The 6103-nt window shown below is 39.8% G+C and overlaps 1 long non-coding RNA gene across 1 annotated transcript in view; it reads right to left on the bottom strand.

The window, feature by feature from the left end:
• Positions 1-4944: 4944 nt before the first annotated feature.
• The window catches only part of LOC111725678, a 7442-nt gene continuing 6283 nt past the window's right edge, over positions 4945-6103 (bottom strand). The window contains exon 3 of the long non-coding RNA XR_002773685.1: positions 4945-5268. This is a non-coding gene — a long non-coding RNA (uncharacterized LOC111725678). The remainder of the gene's footprint in view (positions 5269-6103) is intronic.

Here is a 6103-nt window from a genome sequence, read left to right as displayed (position 1 = left end):
TGAGACAGGAGCCTCAAACTGTCCCCCTGGGTAGAGTGCTCTGGCATCACAGCTCACAGCAACCTCTAACTCCTGGGTTCAAGTGAATCTCCTGCCTCAGCCTCCTGAGCAGCTGGGACCACAGGCGCCCACCACAACACCCGGCTATTTTTTGGTTGCAGCTGTCATTGTTGTTTGACGGGCCCAGGCTGGATTCAAACCCGCAACCTTGGGTGTATGTGGCTGGTGCCTTAGCCACTTGAGCCACAGGCGCTGAACCTGTATAATGAAATCTTATTATTGTTATTATTTTTGAAACAGAGCCTCAAGCTGTCACCCTGGGTAGAGTGCCATGACATCACAGCTCACAGAAACCTCCAACTCCTGGGCATAAGCAATTCTGTTGCCTCAGCCTCTCAAGTAGCTGGAACTACAGGTACCCACCAAAATGCCCAGCTATTTGGCTATTTTTTGGTTGTAGTTGTCATTGTTTGGCACGCCTGGGCTGGATTTGAACCTGCCAGCTCTGGTGTATGTAGCTGGCACCTTAGCCACTTGAGCTACAGGTGCCAAGCCTTATTTAGTTATTTATTTTTATTGTTTGGGATTCATTAAGGGTACAAAGAATTAGGTTACATTGATTGCATTTGTTAGATAAAGTCCCTCTTATAATTGTGTCCATTCCTAAAAGGGGTACCAAAAACTGTGACCCACCCATCGCTCTCCCTTCTCCCCTCTCTTCACTTTTTCATTCCCCTACACAACCCCCCATATTAACTCATCTATTAAGAATTAAATACATTCGATTCTTGCTTCTCACTTTACTCCGAAGAATGTGTTTCAGAGGAGCACCTGTGGCTCAAAGGACCAGGGCACTGGCCCCATATGCCGGAGGTTATGGGTTCAAACCCAGCCCTGGCCAAAAAGTGCAAAAAAAAAAAAAGAATGTGTTTCAACTCCATCCAGGTTAATACAAAAGATGTAAAATCTCCATCTTTTTTAGTGGCTCAATAGCACTCCATGGTATACATATACCACAGTTTGTTAATCCATTCCTGGATTGGTGGGCACTTAGGCTATTTGGCGATTGTAAATTGAGCTACAATAAAAAGTCTAGTGCAAATGTCCTTATGGTAAAAGGATTTTTTTTTCTGGCTAGACACCTAGAAATGGGATTGCAGGATCAAATGGGAGGTCTAATTTGAGTTATTTGAGGTGGATGACTATGCTCTTCTGGCTTGGAAGATTTCAGTCAGTAGAAAAGTCTGCTGTCATCCTAATGGCTTTACCTCTGTAAGTCAGTTGGTGCTTACTCCTGGCTGCTTGCAGAATTTTTTCTTTTCATCTTAACTTTGGATAGGTTCATTACAATATGTCTTGGAGAAACTCTGTTTGAGTTGAGATGACCTGGGGTTCGATATCAATCAAAGGAATGTGTCAGGATCATTAGTAAAACTTGGAAAGTTTTCATTTATGATAGTCTCCAGTAGGGCTTCCATTTCTATGGGACAATCTTCTTCCCTTCAGGAATCCCTATTATTAGTATGTTTGAACACTTCGTGAAATCTCGTAGTTCTCTAAGCTCCTGTTCTGCTTTCTCACTCTTCTTTTTTACCTCTTTAACTACCTGGCTTAACTCGAAAACTTTATCCTTTAGTTCTGAGGTTCTTTATTCTCCATGTTCTAATCTATTTTTGATAATTTCTACTTCATCTTTATATTCCTGATTGTCTCCTCCATTTCCTTAAGCTCTCCTATATCCTTTCCATAGTCTACATATCTCTCAGCCGACTTTTGGTTCTGTCTTTTCCATTTTCTCATCCATTCCCTTTATTGTCTTTATCATTCATATTTGAAATTCCCTTTCTTTCAAGTCCATTAATTCTTTTTTTTTTCATTAATTCTTTATAGGTAGTGTCTTCAGCAGTAGCTGCCTCATTTTCCCTTGGGGGAGTTCCACTGTTTTGGTTTTTTATGTTGCCTGAATTTTTCTGTTGGTTCCTCCTTATGTGTTCTTTCTTCTTGTTCACTGCCTTGTCCTCCTTTTTACTTCTTACTGCCTCCTTTGTTCAGAAGTCCTTGCTCTTGATGATGGTATGTTGCAATATGTCATTAGGACACCAGGTGGTGCTGTGGTTTCTTTAGGAGACAGCACAGCCAGCGACCTCTATGATTCTTTTTCCTAATTTAATTGCTTTAGGTGATTGCCTGATTGTTTCCTCAGTATTCAGACCCTGCAGGCTGGGATCTTATAGATCACAAGAATCCTCAGGGGAAGGTCTCATAGTGCCCCCTGACTCCAGTCCCCTTGAGGTGTGGGGGTCCCTCAGTCTGTCCCAAGAGTGGAATTCTGATCCCAGGAGGTGGAATTTAGATGGACAGTGCTTTAGGCCCCTACTAAGACCTGTCATGACCTTCCCACAATGGCAGCCCCCTGGCCACCCAGCCTTCTCAGTATGGCTGCCTCGCCAGCCACCAAACTTAGGGCAAATCCACTCCAACTGGCATTCAAATCTGGTTGCAGTATACTATTTGGGTCTGCCCACTCTTCTAAGCTTTCTACTACACAGGCAGCTTCCCCAAGAACTGACAACTCCAGAAAGGCTTCCTCCCTCCCGTGCCTCTGTGGGCAGCCAGCCAACCTCGCCACTCAGCTGGTGGCAATCAGTTGCCTAATTCATGAGATTTCCACCACTCTGGATCTTACACTATCCAGTTCACCACCTCCTCGCTGTCCTTCCTAAGCTATGACTCTGGGTAGGGTCCCCACACCAAGAATGGCTGAGTTCTTTCTTTTTCTCCAGTCATTCCAGGAGAGCTCAGCTGAACAATTCTTCTGGTCCACCATCTTGCTCTGCCCCCAAAACCTCACGTTGTTTTAATCAGAATTTTCCTACTAGCAACAGATGCCGAATATCTTTTTCAGGTGCTGAATTGCCTTCTTTAAATTTTCTTCAGTGAAATTTCTCATATGTTTTGCCCCAATTTCTGCTTGGATTTTTTTTTTTAACTTTTATGTTAGAGAGTTCTTGACGTATTCTGGATACTAGTCATTTGCTAACTAGCTGGTCTGTTATACTCTTCACTGAGTGTTTCATAGAGTCAAAGTTTTTTTTAGTGATTTTTAGTATCAAAAAGCATATATAAAGCAATTTTTTATTTCAACCATTTTAAGTGTACCATTCAGTGGCATTAATTACGTGTAAAATGTTGCATAATCATAACCACTATTTCCAGTTTCTATCATCATCCCAATTTCTATATCAATTAAGCAATTGTTCCATTTACACCTCTGCATAGCACATTTGACCTCTAATCTACTTTTTGTCTCTATATAAATTTTGCCCATTCTAAATTATTCATATACATGGAATCATACACATCTGTCTTTTTGTGTCTAGTTTAATTCACTTAGCATGTTTTTAAGGTTCACCTATATTATACTGGTATCAGAATTTCATTTCTTTTTACGGTGGAGTAAAATTCCATCATATTTAGATATAGCATTCTGTTTTTCTAATCATCTGTTGACAGACAGAGGGTTCCTTGGACATGTTGGCTATTGTGAATAATACTCATATGAATATGTGCATACATGTATTTTTTTTTTTGAGGATCTGTTTTCAATTATTTTTGGAACATACTTAAGAGTGGAATTTATGGATTATGTATAAATTCTATGTTTAACATTCAGAGGTACCTCAAACTGTTCCTCAGCAGAGGAACCATTTGATATACTTGTGTTCCAATATCTCCCAATTTCATCAGCACTTGTTCTTTTTTTTTCTTTTCTTTTTTCCTTTTCAATTCTAGCCAACCTACTATATGTGAAGTGGTATGTCATGGTTTTGATAGGACATGATGGTGCTGAGATTCTTTTCATTTGCTTCTTGGTCATTTGTGTATCTTCTCTGGATAAACAGCTAAGCCCTTTGCCCATTTTTGAATTGGGTTGTGCTTTGGTTATTGAACTGTAACCATTTTTTGTATGTTGTAAATGTTGCACCCTTGTCAGATATTTGATTTGCAAGTAGCTTCTCACACTATTTAAGTTTTCTTTAACTTTCCTGGTAATATCCTTAAGTGTACAAAACTTTTACATTTTGATGAAGTCCAATTTACTTACTTTTTCCTTTGTTTCTTAAATTTATGGTGTCATATGTATGAATCTATTACCAAATACAAAGTCACAAAATTTTACTCTTGAGCTCTTCCTACAAGTTTTATGATTTTAACTCTTGTATTTAGGTTATTTATTCATTTTGAGTATGTTTTTGTATACGATGTGGGATAGGGGTTGCGATGGTTTATATTAGGTGTCCCCTTGACAAAGGGTGCCAAAAAATGTAGACACATTTTAAGAGATGTTATCTATGTATTACTTTTAGAAGTTAAATTGAAGGTACAGTTACTGGTCAAATATACCTAGACGTGCTGTGCATATCCATTTTATCTGCACATTGTACACTCTGGGGGAATGATTGATTTAACTTCCAAGAAGATCTCTTAAAATTTGTATACTTTTTTTTTGCACCCCTTGTATATCTATGTATACAGACTATGTCACATGTCAAGGGGGTTAGTATAACTCATTCTGTTCCAAATCAGATACATTTTACTTACCTTTCAGACATAATTGCTTTGTCCACAACTTCCAGTATGTAGCTAAATTGTAGTGGTGAACAGGAACATCCCTGTCATCTTTCTGCTATTAGGCAAAAAGCTTTCAGTCCTTCCCCAGATTTATGAATCTAACTGTGGATTCATCATAAATTCTCTCTTCATGTTGATAAATTTTCCTTTTATTTCCTCTTTTCTGAGTGTTTTCAGGTCATTGGTGAATGTTAGTTTTTGTAAAATGCTTGTTCTGTATCAATCAAAATGATCAGATGATATTATAGTTCTTTCTTCTTCTTAATGTGGCTATTTTAATTTAGGATCTTTAAGATAGAGAGCATCCATTCAATCATTACAAAAGGAAGCTTTTATTCCTTACAGGTGCTGGGAGATAGACTGCATGTCCAGAGGCCACATACAGATTGTCAGGCAGTGCATGGAGAGAGAGGGAACAAGTGACCATACTGAGTCCAGGGTATTATTGACACAGATTTCCAGTGGGGAGTTTTAATTGGTAGGTTTAAAGCAAGCAGGCTTAAGTCACAGGAGGTCACACTGTAAATGAGAAGTCATCACATGTCTACACAGTCAGTCCAGGGTGTGGAGGTCTGCAGGATCAGTCAAGTAGGCTGTATCTAGCTATCCCACAGCAAGGTGGTCACCAGGAGGAAGCTGTATAAGGCAAAGATATATAGATCAACCACATGGAGGAACTGGGAGGAGATGCAGAAATGGAAACTGTCAAGGGTGACTGAGCCCTCCTTCTGGCACAGCAAAGTCCAACTTATGTTCAGATGCTCAGATGCTGAGGCAGTATAAAATTATAGGAATTCACTACATTAGTGTACTGTTTTAATTGCTATTTGTGTGTTGAACACTCTTGCATTCCTAGTTAAAAACAATCACATTTCGTCATGGAGTATAATCCTTTTAACATGCTGTTTAATTCACCTACCTGTTATTTTCTTGATGATTTTCTTCTCTTTTTTTTTTTTCAGAAACAAAGTCTCACTTTGTCACCCTCAGTAGGGTTCTGTGGTGTCACAGCTCACAGCAACATCCAGCTCTTGCACTGAGCCAATTCTATTGCCTCAGCCTCCCGAGTAGCTGGGACTACAGGCACCCGCCACAATACCTGGCTATTTTTGTTGTTGTTGTTGTTGTTGTTGTTGCAGTTTGGCCGAGGCCACATTTAAACCTGCTGCCCTCGGTATATGGGGCTGGCGCCTACTCACTGAGCCACAGGCACCGCCCTTCTTGATGATTTTCTATATTCATACAAGATAATGGCCTGTAGTTTTAATTTCTTTGTTATATGTGTCTGGCTTTGATATCGGAATAATTCTGGACTGAATGTAGTGACTCACACCTATAATTTGCTACTAACTTTCAGAAGCCAAGCTAAGAGGATGAGGAGCCCAGGAGTCTGAGGCTACAGTGAGCCGTGATGATGCTACTGCACTCTGGCCTGGGCGACAGAGTAAGAGCCCATCTTAAAAAAAAAAAA

This window comes from Otolemur garnettii, unplaced genomic scaffold (assembly GCF_000181295.1).
Source record: "Otolemur garnettii isolate 467f Iridium unplaced genomic scaffold, OtoGar3 scaffold00046, whole genome shotgun sequence".
NCBI lineage: Eukaryota > Metazoa > Chordata > Mammalia > Primates > Galagidae > Otolemur > Otolemur garnettii.
Note: the sequence above shows the minus strand (reverse complement) of the source record. Positions and strands in the feature narration are given on the sequence as shown.